Source organism: Molossus molossus, unplaced genomic scaffold (genome assembly GCF_014108415.1).
Source record: "Molossus molossus isolate mMolMol1 unplaced genomic scaffold, mMolMol1.p scaffold_m16_p_6, whole genome shotgun sequence".
Taxonomy (NCBI): Eukaryota; Metazoa; Chordata; class Mammalia; order Chiroptera; family Molossidae; genus Molossus; species Molossus molossus.
In genome coordinates, this window is record NW_023425399.1 from 19820356 (window position 1) to 19842565 (window position 22210).

Sequence of the window (22210 nt, forward strand, 5' to 3'; positions counted from 1 at the left end):
TCCTTCCACAAAATCCACTGATTCAGGCACCTCCTCCTTTCATACAACTGCACTGTGACTCATACCAGGCTCCTAAAATTTTAAGGGATTTCTGCAAGCTCACTGCTTCCATTATTTGGCCAAAGAAAGCAAAGGACAGCTGGATACTTAGCCCAAGATACAGCAAAGTTGTTATAGCATCATTACAAATCAGGGTTTCAATTTTCAAGAGATTACCCCAAGGTTAGTCAGTCAACAATCTGAAAGGGGCAACTGCTAAGAGAAATGAACACGGACAGCATCCTCTGTTTTTCTTTCCAAGTTTATAGTCCAACTAAACCAAGGAGACTCTAGAGACACATTTTTTGTTGTTGTTTTTTTTAAATGCATATCAAGAAAAATGTAGCCCTGGCCTAATAACTCAATTGGTTAGAGCACTGTCCCAATATGCCAAGGTTTGATCCCTGGTCAAGGCACATACCAGAATCAACCAATGAATGCATAAATAAGTAGAACAACAAATCAATAATTCTCTTTCTCTCTCTAAAAAAAAAAAAAAAAAATCAATAAAAAAATTAAATAAAGCCTAGCTAGTGTGGCTAAGTTGGTTGAACATTGTCCCATGTACCAAGAGGTCACCAGTTCAATTCCTGGTTAGGGCACGTGCCTGGTTTTCGGGCTTGATCCCCTATAGGGAGTGTGTAAGAGGCAGTCAGTCGATCAATGTTTCTCTCTCCCTCCCCCTCTCTAAAAACATCAATAAAAACTTTTTTTGCCCTGGCCGGTTTGGCTCAGTGGTTAGAGCCTCGGCCTGCGTTCTGGAGAGACCTGGGTTTGGTTTCCGCTAAGGGCGCGTACCTTGGTTGCAGTTTGTCTGCGGCCCTGGTTGGTCATGCAGGTGGCAGCCACTCGATGTGTCCCTTTCATGTCGATGTTTCTCTCTCTCTTTCTTCCTTTCTCTCCCTCCCACTCTGTCTGAACAAAAAATGGGAAAATGTCCTCGGGTGAGGATAAAAAAAACTTTTTTCTTTATTGATTTGAGAGAGAGAAAGGGAGAGGGAGAGAGATAAAAACATCAATGAGAGAACATCGACTGGCCACCTCCTGCATGCCCCCCACTGGGGACTGGGCTCACAACCTAGGCATGTGCCCCGACCAGGAACCAAACTGACAACTTCTTGGTACATGGCTCAAACACTAAGCCACACCGGCTGGGCAAATTTTTTTTTTTTTTTTCAGATACAGTGAGAGGAAGAAAGAGGAAGAGAGAGGGAAACATCGACGTGAAAGGGACATATCGAGTGATTGCCACCTGCATGACCCAACCAGGGCCGGGGACAAACTGCAACCGATGTACATTCCCTTAGCAGAAACTGAACCCGGGTCTCTCAGGACCTCAGGCCAATGCTCTAACCATTGAGCCAAACCAACCAGGGCATTTTTTTTTTTTTAATTAAATTTTTAAAAAATTTAAGTGGCCAATCCAAGGTTAACTTAAAAAAAAATTTAAAAAGTAAACTCCCCCCCATTACTTCTTACGATGAGAAAGGAAGTTAGGAGGTTATATATATATATACCTTTGAGCCCTGATTTCTAGGCAGTGTTGCCAACTGCCTTTGAGGTATTCTCAAATAACTGTTAGTTTTACTCATTGATAAAGTTATTTGAAATCTAGATCTCTTATCATTGCCCTTAGAAATTTTTTTCTTTTCCTTTATTGAGTTTTTAGAGAGAGGGGAAGTGAGAGGGAGAGAGAGATAGAAACATTGGTGAGAGAGAACATCAACTGGCCACCTCCTAAATGCCCCCACTGGGGACTGGGCCCACAACCTCGGCATGTGTCCTGCCCGGGAATCAAAACAGCGACTTCTTGGTGCATGGGTTGATGCTCTACCACTGACCCACACCGGCCGGACACCCCTAGAAATTTCTTGTCTATGGTTTTGTTGGCTGAGTATATTCTTAGGAGGAAGAGCACTTGGAAATAATTTTTAAATGGTCTTTGCACTTAGGATACACTGTCAAATTTCAGATAGAGAATTTAAGCACCTTTAAAATCCAGGAAGAAGTATCAAGTAGCTGATTACCCACAGATATGGGAGGCCTTTGGAGAAGAAGGCTAAAAGCATTACATCTCATTTTCTCCAAACTCCAGCCAAAGGCAAAATACCTTCTTCATTTTTAAATTTCATTACATCTACATTGCTAATTTAAAACAAAAAGAAAGCTGGGGTGGGGAGGAGAGGAAAACATTTTTTAAATATACATCAGACAACATAATTTACAAATAAACATGTTGTAGGTAAAGCACAGAGTCCCTCTTAGTGATTCAGGGAAGTAGCAAATATTGAATACGGAATTCAAGGAAGACTTCTTTCAGAAGTTTATGCAGTTTTGAATAAAATACAGCATGGAACAGGCAGAGGACATGGAGGCAGAAGAATGCTGAAGTTGGGTGTGAGGACAAGCTGACTGCCTTGGCCAGAAAAGAGGCAGTGGCAGAAGTGACTCGGACAAGAGAATGATTGGCAGCCTGCCCAACAGAGCACGTGAAGAAATCAGATCTGCTACAAGCTCCCAGACACTGGGTTTCTAAGCAAGGTACTGACGAAGACTCAGAGCAGGGTAGACCTTGGAGATAATCAGCCCCTCACTTCACAAATGGAGAGAATGAGGTCCAGTAGCATTAAGTGACTTGCCTGAGGTCTCACAATGAGTGGAGCAGCTGGGACTACAGCCAAATCCAGATCAAATCTGTGACTGAAGAGGATCTGACATTCATGTGAGGGATGGGGGAGGGGAAGGACCAGGACACAAAAGAGTCTAGTCATTCAGGTTTGTCCTGATTAGAGCCCAGAAAAGCATAATGCTGGAAAAGGCCATGATAGGTGACAGCCAGGAAAATAGGTACAGATGACCTAAGATATTTAGAAAGGAAAAACCCAGTAAGACATAGAAAGAGATTAAACATGTGGGTACAAAAGGAGAGAGAGCATCATAAGGCATGATTCCCATCAAAGAAGGTCATCTTCCCACCATTTACCTTTGTGAAGCTCCCATACAGAGATAAGCCAGCAGCTTCCATTCAAGGTCCAAGCATTACCTTTTCCAGACCCATTTCCAGAACCTAGAAAACCAAGGATTCCTTGGAAATTCCAACACCTGTGACCCTGCTGACTTGGGGTATCTCAGACTCCCTACCATGGCAGAATGACAGGTGAGGAACCAGAGAGACAAGCTGGCTGTTTATTATATCAGCTATGAAGTACGATATAATGATGCTATGTCAAGAATTATGTTCAGCCCTGGCCGGTTTGGCTCAGCGGTTAGAGCATCGGCCTGCGGTCCGGAGGGACCCGGGTTCGGTTCCCGCTAAGGGCACGTACCTCGGTTGCAGTTTGTCCCCGGCCCTGGTTGGTTGTGCGGGTGGCGACCACTCGATGTGTCCCTTTCACATCGATGTTTCTCTCTCTCTCTCTTCCTCTCTCTCCCTCCCACTCTATCTGAACAAAAAATGGAAAAATGTCCTCGGGTGAGGATGATAAAAAAATAAATAAATAAATAAATAAATAAAAAATAAAAAAAAGAATTATGTTCACATTTAAGCAAGAAATATTTAAGCATTTACATTTGGCAAAATATAATGGTGATGGATTGGACCAGTGGTCTGAGAATCAGCCCTCAGACCAAAGGGTCTCGGGTACAATTTCCCATCAAGGAGGTACCTGGATTGCAAGATAGATCCCCAGCCGCAGTGGGGGTATGTTCGGGAGGCAACCAATGGATGTGTCTCTCTCACATCGATATTTCTTTCTTTCTCTCTCTCTCTCTTTCCTCCCTCCCTTCCACTCTCTCTAAAAATATCAATGGGAAAAATATCCTCAGCTGAGGATTAACAAAAATAAATGGTGATGGAAGGCGATGTGAATTGGGGTGGTAAACACAATACAATATACAAATGATTTGTTATAGAATTGTACGCCTAAAACCTATATAATTTTATTATGTCACCCCAATAAGTTGAATAAAAATTTAAACAGAAAGTTGAACAAACAATATGGATAGATAAAATTTCAGAGGAAATAGAAAAAAAGTTGAACAGCTTTTCACACCTTGTTTTTATTTTATTATTATTATTTTTATTATTTTTATTTTTTATCCTCACCTGAGGACATTTTTGCATTTAATTTCAGATAGAGCAGGAGGGAAAGAAGGAAGAGAGAGAGAGAACATCAACATGAGAGAGACACATCTAGTGGTTGCCACCCACACAACCCCAACCAGGGCCAGGGACAAATCAACCGAGGCACAGGCCCCTAGCGGGAACCAAACCCAGGACTCTCTGGTCCATGGGCTGACGCTCTAACCGCTGAGCCAAACTGACCAGGGCTCGCACCTTGTTTTTAAAGAGAGCACTGTCGTACATTGTTAGTGGGAATATAAATCAGTGCATCCTTTGTGCAGGTCAATTTGGCATTATTCATTAAAGCCTTAAAAATAAATATGCAGCCCTGGCCAGTTTGGCTCTGCAGATAGAGCATTGGCCTGAGGGCCAAAGAGTTGCAGGTTCAACTCCTGATCAAGGGCACGTACTTGGGCCACAGGTTTGATCCCCGACCCCAGCTGGAGTCATGTGGGAGGTAACCAAGATATGTCTCTTTCACATAGATGTTTCTCTTCCCCCGCCACTCTATCTTAAAAAAAATGGGAACATATTCTTGGGTGAGGATAAAACATACACACACACACACACACACACACACACACAAGCATGTTATTTAGCCTAGCAGTTACATCTAAGAATTTATCTTAGGGAGATAACCATGATTGGGCTAAATATGTTTGTACAGAAAGCACTGTTTATCGTAGTAAAAAGCTAGAAACCACCTTGACATCTCAGAATTAGAGACTGAATAAGTTTTAATACATGCACAAAGGGTAGTACCATGCCTACAGCCATTAAGTGAGCTATCGTGGAACTTGAAGGGGAACACTCAAGCTTTGGGAAAAGGTGAACAAAATAAATAAATAAATTTGACAAAATACATAGAAATCAAACTCATGGAGAAGTGTTAGGCATGGTTTTTGTTTGTGTGTTTGTTTTTAAACATTTTTTTCCCCTTTATTGATTTTTTTTAGAGAAAGAGAAACATCAATGATAGAGAATATCAATTGGCTGCCTCCTGCATGCCCCCGCGGCCCCCCCGGGGATCAGGCCCAAAACCTGGGCATGTGCCCTGACCCGAAATCAAACTGGCGACCTCTTGGTGCATGTATAAGTGCTCAACCACTGAGCCACACTGGCCAGGCTAGCCATGGTTTTAAAAGCTAAATGCTGCCCTGGCCGGTTTGGCTCAGAGGTTGGAGCGTCAGCCTGCGGACCAGAAAAGTCTTGGGTTCGGTTCCCGCTAGGGGCACGTACTAATAAATAAATAAATAAATAAAACCTAGTTAAAAAGTAAAAAGCTAAATGCTAGGCACTGCCAGGGTGGCTCAGAGGACTGGGTGTCGTCCCATGGACTGAGAGGTCCTGGTTCAATACCCAGTTAGGGCACAAGCCCAGATTTCAGGCTCGATCCCAAGTAGGGGGTGTGCGGGAGGCAGCCGATCAGTTTCTCTCTCACACAGATGTTTCTGTATCTTTCTCTCTAAAAAAATCAATAAAAACAGTATTTAAAAAAATAAATAAAAAATAAAAGCTAAATGCTACAATAACTGTAACTGAGTATAACTAATAGTGCTCAGAAGGGGACTGTGCCTTATATAAACTCCAATGGATGTGCGTCTGGATAAAGAGAAAATGAAACATAATACCACAGCATAAGGCTGTAATCACTACTTTCCTATTTTCACAGAGAAATCTTTGACCTTGTGTCTAGACCTCACTATTTAAACTGTAGTTTAATAACATTAGCATCACCTGGGGATTAGAAATGCAGATACTCAGGCCTCACCCTAAACCTAATGGATCAGAATCAGCTTTTTAGCAAGACCCCACCCAACCCAAGTGATTAATATGCACATTCAACTTTGAGAAACAGTGGTGTAGAACACTTGGGTGCACTGTACATAGCAGTACACAAATAAAGTACCAAACAGGCAAATAAAGAGACAAAGTACCTGTTCACTTTATAGCATATTTTATTAGGTACTGTTCAGACAGACCTCCAATGTTTTTTAATGAATTTGGTACTTTCTAATGACCAAATGATCTAAATGTAATCTATTTCACTTCCTGAACCACAACTTAGCTCTAGGGTTTTCATGAATTTGAAATATAATATAAAACAGCTTAGTTGTTCTGAAAATATAAGAATGATTAATTTTATTCAAATTCCAACACTGAGTTCAAACACTTCTCCACAAACCCCATTAATTCCTACAGGTTCCTGAGAGTATCATTAAATCCCCCCAGCATCCCTAAGAAGCAGGTGCTTGGCAAACATCCAATCTCCAAATGAGATTCAGAAGGATGTGGTCCTAAAAAGGCAGTATTTTCCTCCTGCCTTGTCCTGCCAGTGAAGCTTCTCAAGCCCAAATTCTCTCCCCCACTGAGGCCTCATACAGCTGCACACTCAAGTGGAAGAAAGGTCAGAGGTGTCATTATCCCATAAGCACTTGGGATTCCAGCTGCGGAGAAATTAATCTGATTAAGGGGTTCAGGCTGAGAAGCCCTGAGTAAGATCTAGAAAGGCAGAGGGAAATACAAAAGAATTAACTGAGAAGCTCTTAAGAGACAAGTGGCCCCAGATATTTGTAGATTTTAAGGTGGGGGTTGGGAGCAAGGCTTGGCAGATATGTGAAAGGATGATGGGGAGAGATAAGAATCCATCCCCTACCTGCACCCCAGGGACAAGAACAAAAAGAGTGACTAAGAGATCCCTCCAAATAATCTTTTCTTGATAAAAGAAAAGAAAGCCAATGTAGGAAGAAAGCTTTTGAGCTAAAAGCAAGCAAGACTAGAAGAATCTCTTCAGGGTGGTTGTTTTTTTCCCAATACAGGGAAATAAAGCAAAGGAGAAAACAGTATTCATCTAACCAGAACGTTATAGGAAGAAAACCACCAGGAGGATTAAGAGTTCTGTGAATAACTAAAGAAATTAAAGGGGATTCCGTTCCAGTTTAAATCCAGCACTTGGGGCATCAGGCAGTCCTGGACTTGAGGCCACCTCCAGCGCTAGGGGAAGAAAGGGAAAATGTATACAGCCACCAGTAAGCAGAGCAGGGTCCAAAGAGATAGAAAAATGCCTGGGGATAGGACAAGGCAAGAGAGGAGTTCCAGTTAGCAGAAAGCAGAAAAATAAAAGACAAAGTAGAAACAGGAAAGAAAACATGCAGGCACCCCTTTAGGAGGGGGATCCTCCCTTTGGGGAAGGGTAATTCAGGAGTTGTTACTATAGTAAGTATGCTCTGAAAGAAAAGAAAACAAGGCCACAGAAGCAGAGAAAGTGCTGCACTTAAAGATACCCATTCATCAAAGGAAGAGTAAATGGGTGCACTGACCAGACAGGGAGAGCACCTACAGGGAATTGGGGTTCCAAAAACGGAAGAAAATTGAGGGGGAAAAAATATCTTGGATGGCAGAAAAGCTCAAAAACCAAGGGCCATCGCCTGGGAATGAGAGGACTCATAAAAAGATGTACCCGCCCAGATTTAAGAAGCATCAGAAACGTGGCTGCACCCTGAAAATGGTGTAACCAAAAGGAGTGTGTCCTATACATTTGGGGGACACAAGAAACACAGTCTCCCCCAGGAAATAAGATAGTTCGATTTGGGGAACTCATGAAAAAGGGTGCAAACCCAAGAACAGTGACTGAAAAAGCAGCTAATTTCCTTATTTGTGTAACTCAAATATGTACCGTTAAACTTCAGGACTTGGATCTCATTTTCGGTAGTCTCTGGAAATGAAGTGCACCTCAGATATGAAGGGTAGGGGAAGGAAGTGGCCCCTAAATTTCAGAAATTCTGGAAAGCACGTTGCCAGATTTGGGGCCTGGAAAAGGAAATATAATTTCTTGGATTTGTAGAAATATAAGTACCCCAAAACTTTAGTTATTGGACCCCAGGTTTGAGAGACTGGTTAACAGGGCAAAACTCCAAATTTGAAAGGGAGTGTTTACTCAGATTGAAGGCTCGAAAAAGGAAGTGTCCTCCCATTTGGGGAGCCAGAGAAAGGGGATACATCCTCAGTATGAGGGGGCTTTGGAAATTGAAATAAAACCCCATGGCTGGAGCTAAAGAAAGGGGGTGACCCACCCACATTTTCAAAACTAGAGAAAGGGGACACTCCCATAGTCGGGGGCTTGAGAAAGAGGTGTGCTCCCCAGCATAGGATAAGAGTCTATTTAAAAAACGCCTTCCCAAAAACAAGGCAACAGCAAGTGCTGGTGGTGGAGCTCTCGGGGGCCACAAAGCTGACGCTCTGGCCTTGGCACTAAACCCCCCACCCCCAACACGGCCCGCTCCGCGCCCCGGGCCCGCACCCCGCGGCCCAGCCCCCTCGGGCGGCGCTGATTGGCCTAGGCCGCCGTCACTCCTGTGGGCAGCCCTGGGGATTGGGCGCAGCTCGCACGCCCGCCACGCTCTCAGCAGCGGTCCCCGGGCCTCCCTCCGGGCTGGGCGAGACGGGCCAGGCGGGGAGCAGGGCCGGGCAGGGTACCGAGGCAGTGCTGGCGTCCGTCACCGTCCCCGCCCGCACAGCACGCGCCGGCGCGGGCCCGCCCGAACCCGGCTTCGACCAGCCGGCTTTGCCTCGCCGCGCCTCACCGCGAGCTCACCTCACAGCCCCGCTCCGGCTGCGCCGCTTCAGGACCAACCGACAGAAGGACTCTGCGTGCTGCACACCACGTGACCCTAGGGACGCGCCCAGCGTATCCCCCGCCCCCCACACATACGCACCATCGCCACCACCGAGTGACGCAGCGCCCCAGCTGCCCCGCCCTCAGCCCCGCCCAATCCTATCACCGTGGCGACGGCTCGGGCGAGACACGCCCACTGCCCTAACGCGCGGGAACCGGGTCGGCGCTCTGATCCGGAGCTCGAAGACCCCACTCACCGGTAACCACTGAGATCACTCGAAGCCCGGGATTGTACACTATCCATCACCTGTTAATTTTGCCTCCTGAATACATCTTGAAGCCTCCCACTTCTCTCCATCCCACTGTAAACACCCGGTCTAGGCCACCATCACGTCTCTCCTGGGTAATGATGGTCCCCTTCAGTTCATTATGTCTCCCCCTTCCATTGCAATCTTCACACAGACTAGAAGCTTTCAAAACGCAAATACAATCACAGACATCCCCTGCTCAAAGCCTGTTTCCCACTGTTCTTCGCATTAAGATCAGTAGGATCTTCACTGGAAGCCTCTCTACCAGGCCCTTGAAAGTCTGGACCTAACCTGCATCTCACGTTCTTACACATCCAGTTTCCCTAGTTCTCAGCTGCTTTCATGTCCTCAAACAAGCCAGATTCTTCCCATCTCAGGGCCTTTGTACTAATTCCTCCTCCACTTTGCCTCATTAACTCCTAGGAAAGGATTCCAACTGCTGGTGTTAAAAGGAAATGTATTTTGTCTCAGGGGACCAACATAGCAGTTGCAGCTACCCTAGAAGGTTCTGGGATGTTTTCCCAATGGAACTTGGAAAGTCCCAAGGAAAAACACTCAATATTTGTTTGGGGGGTTTGTTTGTTTGGTTTTGGTTTTGGTTTTTTTAGAGAGAGAGGAAGGGAAAGAGAAAAACATTGATGGGCTATCTCCTGCATGCCCCCTACTGGGGATTGAGTCAGCAACCAGGTACATGCCCTGACCAGGAATCCAACCTGGACCTCTCAGTCCATGGGACTATGCGCAACCCACTGAGCCACATCAGCCGGGCAAAATGCTGAGCATTTGTAGTTTATGAGGGCAATGACAACTTTATTTTACACTGGAAAAATGACAGAACAGCCAGATTGCACTTCTTAAAACGTAAATCTAATCATGGCACTGACCTGATTAAAACAATCTCTTCATCTGCATCCTCCACCCTTGTTCATCCTCTAGCCACACTACACTGACTTTCTGTCAGTTTCTTTTTTTTTTTTTTTTTTTTTATCCTCACCCGAGGATATTTTTCCATTTTTTGTACAGATAGAGTGGGAGGGAGAGAGAGGAAGGAGAGAGAGAGAGAAACATCGACGTAAAGGGACACATCGAGTGGCTGCCATCCACACGACTAACCAGAGCCGGGGACAAACTGCAACTGAAGTACATGCCCTTAGCAGGAACCGAACCCTGGTCTCTCCGGACCGCAGGCCGACACTCTAACCGCTGAGCCAAACTGGCCAGGGCTTTCTGTCAGTTTCTATGGCTCTTTCTTAGATCTTTCCAGCTGCTGGGCCATTGAATAGTCTGCTGCCTTTTGCAAAGCTGACTCTTCATCATGTAGGTCTCAGTTCATCTCCTCAATGAGATCCTCTTTGACTACATTATCTAGAATTGCTTCTCTCTATCACACGCCTGCCCATGGCAATTACTGTCTACCTTATCACTTTAGTTTTCAACAGAGCACAACAGTTTGTTATAATTTAATTTGTCTGTTCTCTTGGTCATATTTGTCTATTTCCTGAATTTGAGTTAGAGATTATCTTGTACCTACTGAACTGTCAGAACTTGGCAAATAATAGATGCTCTGTGTATCTGTGGAAAGGATGAAAGGAAAGATAATAATATTGAAAAAAAATTTATAGATTCTTCTTTATGACCTAAGTCTATAGGAGAGGTGCTTTTCATATCAGGACTGGAAACTGAAGAGGGCATTGCCACAACTGAAGTAGGACAGAGGAAAGTGCTTAGAAAGAGGTTGTGGGGGACCAGAGACAAAAGCTTCAGCTGGCCCTGGCCGGTGTGGCTTAGTTGGTTGAGCATTGTCCCATGAACCAAAAGGTTGACGGTTTGATTGCTGGTCAGAACACATACCCAGTTTTCGGCCTTGATCCCCAGTAAGGGGCATGCAGGAGGTAGCTGATAGATGTTCCTCTCTCTCCCTCTCCCTCCCTCTCTCTCTAAAATCAATAAAATCGTATTTTAAAAAACAAAATTCAACTGTGCTTACTTCCGCAGCACATATACAATAATTGTAACATACAGGGACACTAAGTACTCAAATACAGGAAATAAGGACCTTCCCATGATCCTCTAGTTTCCATTTATTAACATGGAGTTGCTCAACTGTTAGTGACTGTGGTAGTATATACAGAACTTTTTTTTTTTTTTTTCCCTCACCCAAGGACATTTTTCCTTTTTTTTTTTTGTACAGATATAGTGGGAGGGAGAGAGAGGAAGAGATAGAGAGAGAGAAACATCGATGCGAAAGGGACACATCGAGCGGCTGCCACCGCACGACCAACCAGGGCCGGGGACAAACTGCAACCGAAGTACGTGCCCCTAGCGGGAACCGAACCCGGGTCTCTCCGGACCGCAGGCCGACGCTCTAACCGCTGAGCCAAACTGGCCAGGGCTATACAGAACTTTTTGCCCCACAACGACAGTAATGCCAAGGATCCCAAGCTCCATAGCCCCATATAAACATAACATGTTTCTTCATTTATTGGACCTGCAGTATTAAGACTGGGGTTGAACTAGGCACCAAAGACAAAGCCCAGGATGGTATTTAGACACTACTTTCAAAATGCTTATAACCTGATAAAAAAAAAAAGTCATGATTTGCAAGTTAAATTTTTTTACTGTAAGTGTAAGTGAAATAGAAACATAAGGAAGTATGTTGTGGGGTCCCAGAGCTTCATCAGAGGGCAAGGAAATAATTAGGCTGAATGTCGGCTGAAAGTGATTATTGATTGGTTTTAGGACACATGAATTGTAACTTAGACTGCCAGAGGAGAACAGAGAGGATCAATCTGCTTCTAAGGATATCCCCCTAAATGGGAACTGAGGGGGAAACTGATGTTGGCTGGTCAAAAATAAGTTAATACAGGTATGAATGAAGTACCTACAGGCTCTTTCTGATTAAAAAGCCTGCAGAAACTTGGCTTCTTAGTTTCTTCTAAACTGGACATTTACTGAATGCTAGCTAGCCCCAGAAGTCCAGTTTGCAAAGTTCTGGTCTAAAACCAAAAACTACCACTGCCTCCTTAGCAGCATTCACCTTTCTGCCTTAAGATCCTCCCCAGCATGTCACTAGTAGTTGATCTCAACTTCCCAATTTCTTTTAAAAAAATATATTTTTCTTTATTGATTTTAGAGAGAGAGGAATGGAGAGGGAGAGGGAGAGAACATATGGATTGACTGCCTCCTGCACTCCCCCAACTGGGGATTGGGTCCACAACCTGGGCCTGGGCCTGGGCCCTGACCTCAAATCAAACCTACGACCTTTTGGTGCATGGGTCGAAGTTCAACCACTGAGCCACACTGGCCGGGCCCCAATACTTTCTTAAGTATAGTTTTTCTTTGTACAGGATAGGCATTCAATTAATAGTTGTGACTGAATAAATGAATGAAATTACTGACTGTATAGCAGCCTCAACTCCAAAGAGTAGAATATCTTGCTAAGTACCTAACAGTTTCAGAACTGTGGTCCCAACTCATAAAAAGATAGCTCCACAATAATGCCCTGCTACACACAAGGTATACAGTAGCACAACTGGCATTTAATACCTACAAGGAAGAATCCTTTCTCTCCCTAAGCATCACTTTTCTTCTGCTCTAAAATGGGCTATCTACCCTCACTCACAGAATTGTCACATTTAAGTTAAATAACATATGAGAAAATGTATTGCATCTGTAAAGTTCTATATAAATAATTTTCTTATTACTTTCTTACTAGATTTGTTGTCTAGAATGTTCAAAATGCCCCTAGATAGAGAGAAGAAGAACTAAAGACCTAACATGAGATAGGATATTCAATTAGAAAAGTGATCTTCCTCAGCTTCTACCCAGCAAACCTTTATACTCTGTCCTTATGTAACCCCAAGGCATTTACAATGAGTTGAGGGAAAGGAAGGAAACTAAAGCAGAAAAGCAAGTCTCTTAGGTGTGACCTGTAGACTCCATATACCAAGCCTGAGTATGTCAGTCTTCAAAGCAGAAACTGTGGGATGATATCTGCAGCAATGAGCTGCGTTTGAGAACTCAGGAAGCCGGAAACCACAGTCACAGCAGCATCTGAGAGGTCCAAGAACCTCCACAGGGCACTAGGGGCCTAAGAGAAGTGAGTTGAGTCTTGGCTCTGGCCTGAGGTCTTCTAGTCTGGGCCTGATGGAAAGTTCCTGAGCTCCCTGAGTCTTATTACTCTCCAGGTGAGGGGGAGGAGAATTAGGGAGGAATTCTAATGTATTTCCAGCATTTCGAAAGATTATAAAGAGGGAGGGAGAAGAGGAGAGGAGAACAACTTTTATTCTTGTCCTAGTCACTAAAAAGAGTGATAAATCCACCTGGATCACTTCAAGGGCAGGGACTATGTCCTGTTCCCTTCTGTCTGTTGGGAGTCCCAGTATTTAGCACTGTTCCCTGTAATTTATTATTAAATTTTTTTATTGACTTATTTTTTCTTTATTGATTTTTTAAGAAAGAGGAAAAGAGAGGGAGAGAGAGATAGAAACATCAATGAGAGAGAACATGGATTGGCCGCCTCCTGCATGCCCTAGACTGGGGATTGGGCCCACAACCTGTGCATGTGCCCTGACGAAGAATCAAACCAGTGAACTCTTGGTGCATGGGTCGAGGCTCAACCACTGAGCCACATTGACCAAGCTGTCCCCTGTAATTTAAACATACTGAATCCATTTTTCTTATAGGTTAAAATTCCTGCTAGCCCAGAGACAGAGAAAGGGAGAGGAATTTAGCCCCAGGGACTAAGGGAATGGAGGTTATAAAAGAAGTTGACTAAATTAAACAGTCTCTAACCCTGGCCGGTTTGGCTCAGCAGTTAGAGTGTCGACCCGTGGACCAAAAAGTCCCAGGTTCGATTCCAGCCAAGGGCACGTACCTCGGTTGTGGTCCGTCCCTAGCCCCAACAAGGTCGTGCGGGTGGCAACCAGCCAATGTGTCCCTCTTACATAGATGTTTCTCTCTCCCCACCACTCCCACTGTGTCTGGAGATAAAAGTAAAAATATCCTCAGATGAGAATTTTTGAAAAAATTAATTAAAGTCTCTAAATCTGCTGGTATTCCATTTTACTCCCCAAACTTCTTATAATTTAATTAAAAAAAATTTTTTTCCTTTATTGATTTCACAGAGAGAGGAAATGAGAGAGAAAGATAAATAGAAACATGGATGAAAAGGAATATCAATTGGCCACCTCCTGCATGGCCCCCACTGGGGGATCAGACCCACAACCTGGGCTTGTGTCCTGACTGGGAATCGAACCAGCAACCTCTTGGTCGATGCTCAACCACTGAGCCACACTGGCCGGACAATTTTAAATAGTCAATGCTGTCACACAGTTCAACCATCAGAAACTAAATAAAAGGTATACAATACAAAGTCTCCCTCAAATTCTTTTTTTTTTTTTTTATCCTCACCCGAGGATATTTTTCCATTTTTTGTACAGATAGAATGGAAGGGAGAGAGAGAAACATCGACGTGAAGAGACACATCGAGTGGCTGCCACCCGCACGACCAACCAGGGCCAGAGACAAACTGCAACCGAGGTACATGCCCTTAGCGGGAACCGAACCCGGGTCTCTCCGGACCGCAGGCTGACACTCTAACCGCTGAGCCAAACTGGCCTGGGCTCTCCCTCAAATTCTTATCCTTCATTAGTCCTGTTTCCATTGGTAACCACTACTCTTACTTACTTTTTTAAAAAAGTTTATTTTTATTGAGCTTTTAGAGAGAGAGATAGAAACATCAATGTGAGAGAGAAATATCAATTGGCTGCCTCCTGCACACCCCCTACTAAAAATGGAGCCCAAAACCTGGCAATTGCCCTGACCAGGAATCCAACCAGGACCTCTCAGTTCATGGAGCAACTCTCAATTCACTGAGCCACACCAGCTGGGCTACTCTTACTTTCTTATGACTCCTTTCAGGATATCTTTATGCATATATAAGTAAATTTGAATACAATTTCAATTATATTTCCATCCTTTTACACAAAAGGAAGTATTTATATGTGTAGTTCGCCATCTTACTCTTTTCACTAAACAACACATTTCAGACATCCTACAATACATCTTTGTACAATGATATAAAAATAACCTGCATTGGCCCTGGCCGGTTTGCTCAGCGGTTAGAGCATTGGCCTGTGGTCCGGAGAGACCCAGGTTCAGTTCCTGTTAAGAGCATGTACCTCGCCCTGACCGGTTTGGCTCAGCGGTTAGAGCGTCAGCCTGCAGTCCTGAGAGACCCGGGTTCGGTTCCCGCTAAGGGCGCGTACCTTGGTTGCAGTTTGTCCCCGGCCCTGGTCAGTCGTGCGGGTGGCAGCCACTCGATGTGTTCCTTTCACATCGATGTTTCTCTCTCTCTCTCTGTTCTTCTCTCTCCCTCCCACTCTACCTGAACAAAAAATGGAAAAATGTCCTCGGGTGAGGATTAAAAAAAAAAAAAAAAAAAGAGCATGTATCTCGGTTGCAGTTTGTCCCCGGCTCTGGTTGGTCGTGCAGGTGGCAGCCACTCAATGTGTCTCTTTCACATCAATGTTTTTTTCTCTCTCTCTCTTTTCCTCTCTCTCCCTCCCACTCTATCTGAACAAAAAATGGAAAAATGTCCTCGGGTGAGGATTAACAAATAAATAAAATGAAATAACCTGCATTGTTTTTGTTTACTTTTGTATAGTAGTATTCCTTGTATGGGTGTACTATATAATTTGCTTAATCAGTCACTGTATATAAGTGAGATCATGTGGTATTTGTCTTTTTCTGCTTGGCTTATTTCACTTAGGATAATGCTTTCCAGGTCCCTCCATGTCGTCTCAAAGGATAAGAGATCTTTCTTTCTTACAGCTGCATAGTACTCCATTGTGTATATGTACCACAGCTTTTTTATCCATTCGTCTACTGATGGACACTTGGGCTGTTTCCAGATCTTAGCTATTGTAAATAGTGCAGCTATGAACACGGGGGTACATATATTCTTCCTGATTGGTGTTTCAGGCTTCTTAGGGTATATTCCTAGAAGTGGGATCACTGGGTCAAATGGAAGTTCAATTTTGAATTTTTTCAGGTAACACCATATTGTTTTCCACAGTGGCTGCACCAGTCTGCATTCCAACCAGCAGTGTATTAGAGTCCCCTTTTCTCCACACCCTCACCAACACTTGTTGTTTGATGATTTGTTGATGGCGGCCATTCTGACAGGTGTGAGGTGATACCTCATTGTTGTTTTAATTTGCATCTCTCTGATGATTAGTGATGTTGAGCATTTCTTCATATGTCTCTTGGCCATTTGTATGTCCTGTTTAGAGAGGTGTCTATTCAGCTCCTCTGCCCATTTTTTTTTTTTTTTTTTTTTTTATCCTCACCCAAGGATATTTTCCATTTTTTGTACAGATAGAGTGGGAGGGAGAGAGAGGAAGGGAGAGAGAGAGAGAAACATCGACGTGAAGGGACACATCGAGTGGCTGCACCCGCACGACCAACCAGGGCCGGGGACAAACTGCAACCGAAGTACGTGCCCTTAGCGGGAACCGAACCCGGGTCTCTCCGGACCGCAGGCCGACGCTCTAACCGCTGAGCCAAACTGGCCAGGGCTCCTCTGCCCATTTTTTAATTGGGTTCTTTGTCTCCCTTTTGTTGAGTTGTATGAGCACTCTATATATATTGGAAATTAACCCCTTATCTGATACATCATTGGCAATGATGTTCTCCCATACAGTGGGTTGCCTTTCCATTTTGATGATTGTTTCTTTTGCTGTGCAGAAGCCTTTTAGTTTGATGTAGTCCCATGTGTTCATTTTTTCCTTTGTTTCTGTTGCCTTAGGTGATGTATCAGTGAAAATTCTGCTCCGTATGATGTCCGAAATTTTGTTGCCTACATTTTATTCTAGAATTTTTATGGATATATTTACATTTTTTAATGATTGATTTTAGAGAGAGAGGAAAGGAGAGGGAGAGATAGAAACATCGATGAGAGAGAACATCGATTGGCCGCCTCCTGCATGTCCCCCACTGGAGGTTTGACCCACAATCTGGGCATGTGCCCTGAACGGGAATCAAACCAGCAACCTCTTGGTGCATGGGTCAACACTCAACCACTGAGCCACATTGGCTGGGCTTAACAACTTTTTTAATGTGATATCCAAAACTTTTCAGTCACCTATGAACAACTGGCTCCCTGTGGAGAAAGAAAAGGTTAATTTGTAGCATTTGCAGATATCTGTAGTGTAAATACTCACTCTGTGGGTAATTTCAATTTATCAATGTGAGATCAATGGCGTCACAAATTTCCTGGACATTTATTTATTTTTAATTTTTTTTAATTTATTGATTTTAGAAACAGAGGGGAAGGGAGAGAGAGAGAGAGAGAGAGAGAGATCTATTTGTTGTTGTTCCATTATTTATGTATTCATTGATGGATTATTGTATGCCCTGATGGGGAATCAAACCTGAAATCTTAGAGTATTGGAGTGATGCTCTAACCAACTGAGCATCCCAGCCAGGACTAGACATTTACTAATCAGTTTATGAGCTGGTAGAGCCCACTACAGCACACACCACTGCTATTTTTCTTTTCTCCACATCTCACCAACATTGTTTTGTAATTGTCAATGATTTTTACTACGTTTTCCAACATTTGTACCGAGCGAAACAGGTCTGTTGGTTATCAGTAAACTACGGTCAACAAACTAGCAGAGCATAGAAAAACTTTCATAAATTAGCCCTATCTTTCCAATGGAATACCCTCTAACTCTCCAACTCACCCACGCAGCCCATTATCAAACCATACGAAATTCCTGTCTGTGTGAGAACATGCCCTACTTGTTTATACTTAATTGTCACTGGGCAATGTGCTCTATTTCTGAGAAGTCCTTTTATCTTTCTTCAGTCTGCCTCTGTACTGATCCATCTCCAAAGCAACCTCAACCAATTCAACAAATACTTGTTAAACAATCAGCACATTCCAGGCAACATACTAGGAACTGGGGGATAGACACAGAGATAAAGGATAAGCAGTAGATATTCTCAAAGTAGCTCACAGCCTGGTGGTAGTGACGGCAAATGTCTAAGAAATGAAGCTGAATTGCAGTCTAACAAGAGCAATAATGAGGGATTGGTTGAGTCTAACAAGGGTGGGCAGGATTAAGGCCTACTTCCTAGAGGAAGTAAAACAGAAATATCTTCAAGGACAGACATTTGCTAGGCAGGAACATAACAGGCATTTTGAGACTTCTGAAACAGATTAAGAAAGTGGGGTAAGACAAATGATAAGGCTTCCTGGACTCCCCAAACCCTCAATAAAAAACTCTATTACACTCCATTATAACAGAATCTTCAGCAAGCAAGCATGAAAATCAGTGAGTAGATCACAAACACAGAGAGGAATACAACAATCAGTCCACATCTTGAGAAATGTTTGTCAAAATTTTATACCTGTTGGTTATCAGTGAATTACGGTCAACAAACTAGGCATTTTGTTGATAGATCAAAGAATGCCACAAAACTTGATAGAGCTGTTTCGCTCGGTACAAACGTTGGAAAACGTAGTAAAAATTATTGACAATTACAAAACAATGTTGGTGAGATGTGGAGAAAAGAACACAAGATAAATATATAAATATAATAAATATAGCCCAGCCAGTATGGCTCAGTGGTAGAGTGTCAACCCATGCACCAAGAGGTCGCTGGTACGATTATTGGTCAGGGCACATGCCCAGGTTGTAGGCCTGATCCCCAGTGGGGGGCATGTAGGAGGCGGGCCAATTGATATTCTCTTTCATTGATGTTTCTATCTTTCCCTCTCCCTTCCTTTCTCTCTAAAATCAATAAAGGAAAAAAGTAAAAAAAAATCAATAAAGAAAAAAATTGTTTAAAAAATATATGATAAAAATAATAAAATTAATACTAAATGTCAGCCACCTATTTATGTGCTTTAACTTTTGCCACTGTTTTATAAATTATGTCAATTTATAGTAAGGCCATTATTATCCCACACAGATATTTCACAGATGGGAAAACTGAGACTTAAGAGATTAAGTAACTCACTTAGTATCACTGACATACAGTGGGGTACTAAAGCTAGTTTATACTGGCTTGCAAAAGCTGATTACTAAACATTCAACTGGTAGCTTAAAATAGGCCATAGTGAAAGTGTGGGAGTATTTACACTATGAATATTGGCAAACACTACACATCAGGCCTTGATTTTTTTTTTTTTTTTTTTTGAGAGCAAGTTTGTTAGCTTACCATTGGTAGTCTTAGATATTCCAGGCCCTGGGGATATAATAATGGTGGGAGATGGACAATGAGATGAACAAATAAATAAAATATATATTTCAAATTATTACAAGTGCTATTGAGAAAAATGAAGTATCAAAGGGGAGTAAAGGAGTTTCAGTGTATTTGGGAGCTTATGATTATTAAAACAAAAACCTATAGGCCTAAAGAAAGATATTAAGAATTGTCCTGGCCAGTTTGGCTCAACGGTTAGAGCGTCAACCTGCGGTCCAGAGAGACCCAGGTTCGGTTCCCGCTAAGGGCATGTACCTCGGTTGCAGTTTGTCATCGGCCCTGGTTGAGTAGTGTGGGTGGCAACCACTCGATGTGTCCCTTTCACGTTGATGTTTCTTTCTCTCTCCCTCCCACTCTATCTGAACAAAATATTGAAAAATCGAAAAATGTCCTTGGGTTAGGATAAAAAAAAAAAAAAAGAATTAACTGAAGCCCTGACCAGTTTGGCTCAGCGGTTAGAGCGTCGGCCCAAGAAACAGAGAGTCCCAGTTCAGTTCCCGCTAAGGGCATGTACCTCAGTTGCAGTTTGTCCTCGCCCCAGTTGGGGTCGTGTCAATGGCAAACACTCGATGTGTCTCTCTCACATCGATGTTTCTCTCTCTTTCCCCCCTCTCTCCCTCCCACTCTATCTGAAGATAAATGCAAAAATGTCCTAGGGTGAGGATTAAAAAAAAAAAAAATTAACTGAAGGGCCCGGCCGGTGTGGCTCAGTGGTTGAGCATCGACCCATGCACCAAGAGTTCACCAGTTCTATTCCTGGTGAGGGCACGTGCCCAGGTTCTGGGCCTGAACCTCAGTGGGGGTGTGTGCAAGAGGTGGTCAATTGATGTTCTCTCTCATCGATGTTTTTATCTCTCTCTCTCTCTTTCCCTTCCTCTCTCTCTAAAATCAATAAAGAAAAAAAATTTATTTGAAAGAATTAACTGGGGGAGAATCATCTTGACTGAGGGTAATGGGAAAACACACATGTAGAAGGTAGCATTTGAACTGGACTTTGAAGAGCAAATATTAGAGCCTCATATATCAGTCAAGGTCATTTAAGGAGGTAGAAACCACGTGCTATTTGAAGAGAGAGAATTTAATATAATAATTATCTTTTTTTTTTTAATCCTCACCAAGGACATTTTTCTATTTATCTTGAGATAGAGTGAGAAGGAGAGAGAGAGAAAGAGAGAAACATTAACGTGAGAAAGACACATCGACTGGATGTCTCCCACATGACCCCAACCAGAGGTGGGGACCGAACCACAACAAAAGTATGTGCAAAGATCAAACCTGATACTCTTTGGTCTGTGGGCAGATGCTCTAATAGCTGAGCCAAACCTGTCAGGACAATATAATGGATTATAAACTGCATAACTAAAAAAGAGGAGAAATCGCAGGTATGAAAGTAGTAATTGTAGGAACAGCTACCACCCCTAGGGTGAAGAAACAAAGGGAAGAAGTTGAAATTATTAAAACACAGAAACCTAAAGGAGGGGCCAAACAGAGCTGAAACTCAGATCTCCGAAGAAAAGGTGCTGTTTGGCTTGTGCTTGCTTGTATCTCAGAACTCAGAGGAATGGCCTCATGTGTTTGGGACCCAGACCTGTGAGTAGGGAACACTAGATAGTCCAGTGCTAGTGTCTCTGAAGAAGAAGTAACAAGATGGGTTCTTAAGTTTTGGGAAACTGAAAATTGATTCAGCTGCTGTAATGAGAAGAAAATGCCACTACCAGAATTAAGAAGCTTTGCTGATAGAAACAGGAAGGAGGCTTCCATCCTTCCTCCTTCAGCCCTGCAGTGTCATTCTAATATTCTCTATTGGGAGAGCTTAACACAGAGCCAATATGCAAAAGAGAAATATTGTTTGTGGATTCCCAGGCCCAAAATCATAAAGCAGAAGGGGGGATTTGGAAATGAGACAATAACTAATAACAGACTCACTTTATCTAGTTTACAAGGCTCTGCATGGTCTGGCTCTCCATAAATTTCTTTCCTACAGCCACATGGCCTTCTGCCAGGTCTTTAAAGACACCATACTTCCACCTGATACAAGGCCTTCAGCATATTCTATTCTTTGACTGTGATGTTCCTCACTTGTTAAATGCTGTTCCTCACACCAAATCTCCTTTTTATATGATTTCATAACACCATTAACCTTGTAGCACTTGTCACAATTGTACATCTTCATTTACTGATATGGTCTTCTGATTAACACTTGCCTCCTCCAACTAGATTGTCAACTCCAGGAAGGCAGGGATTATCACTGTGGGGTTGGAGGGTTGGAAGATGGATGTTTTGTAACATTGTGTTAATGCACTCTCAGAAACCTGGCCTGCCCAGGTACATTGAGTACTTCATTTGCATGTGAATAAGGGTTTGTTATCTTTGGCTTTAAAGTTTCTTCCCGTAAAAATCAAGAGACAAAGCTAGAGTGTATGGTTTGCAGAGACACCATCTCAAGGAAATAATTTACATAAATCCACTTGTAACCTGGGGGTACCAATCTGCAAATAAATGGGACTGCTTCCAAAGATCTGGAGCATTTTCTCCTTTGCAAAGCTCCTCACTCCAAGCAGCGTGTGCTTGTAGTCTCATTGCGTTGCACCGACCTCCAGCAGGCCAAGAGATGGCACATGACTGTTTTTAATTTTTTTTTTTTGGTGGTACATGCCCCTAGTGGGAACTGAACCCAGAACTCTCTGGTCTGCAGGCCTACACTCAACTGCTGAGCCAAACTGGCCAGGGCTGTTTTTATATTCTATTGTTTGCTTTCCCAGTGCCTAAATTAATGGCTGCCACACAGTATAAATTCAATATGTATTTGTTTAAAGAATTATTTCAGGATCCTGAAAATAGAGAATG

General features: G+C 43.2%; 1 protein-coding gene across 7 annotated transcripts in view; it reads right to left on the reverse strand.

The window, feature by feature from the left end:
- PHF20 (PHD finger protein 20) overlaps positions 1-8817 on the reverse strand; it is a 153136-nt gene extending 144319 nt beyond the window's left edge. For 4 of the 7 annotated variants that reach the window (XM_036246045.1, XM_036246044.1, XM_036246038.1 and 1 more), the window contains exon 1: positions 8757-8817. The gene's annotated coding sequence lies outside the window, so the exon portion shown is untranslated. Of the gene's footprint in view, positions 1-2028; positions 2060-3022; positions 3107-7838; positions 7970-8756 lie in introns of those variants that run through there. The other 3 variants (XM_036246039.1, XM_036246041.1, XM_036246043.1) reach the window with 3 other exon arrangements.
- Between the last annotated feature and the right edge of the window lie 13393 nt (positions 8818-22210).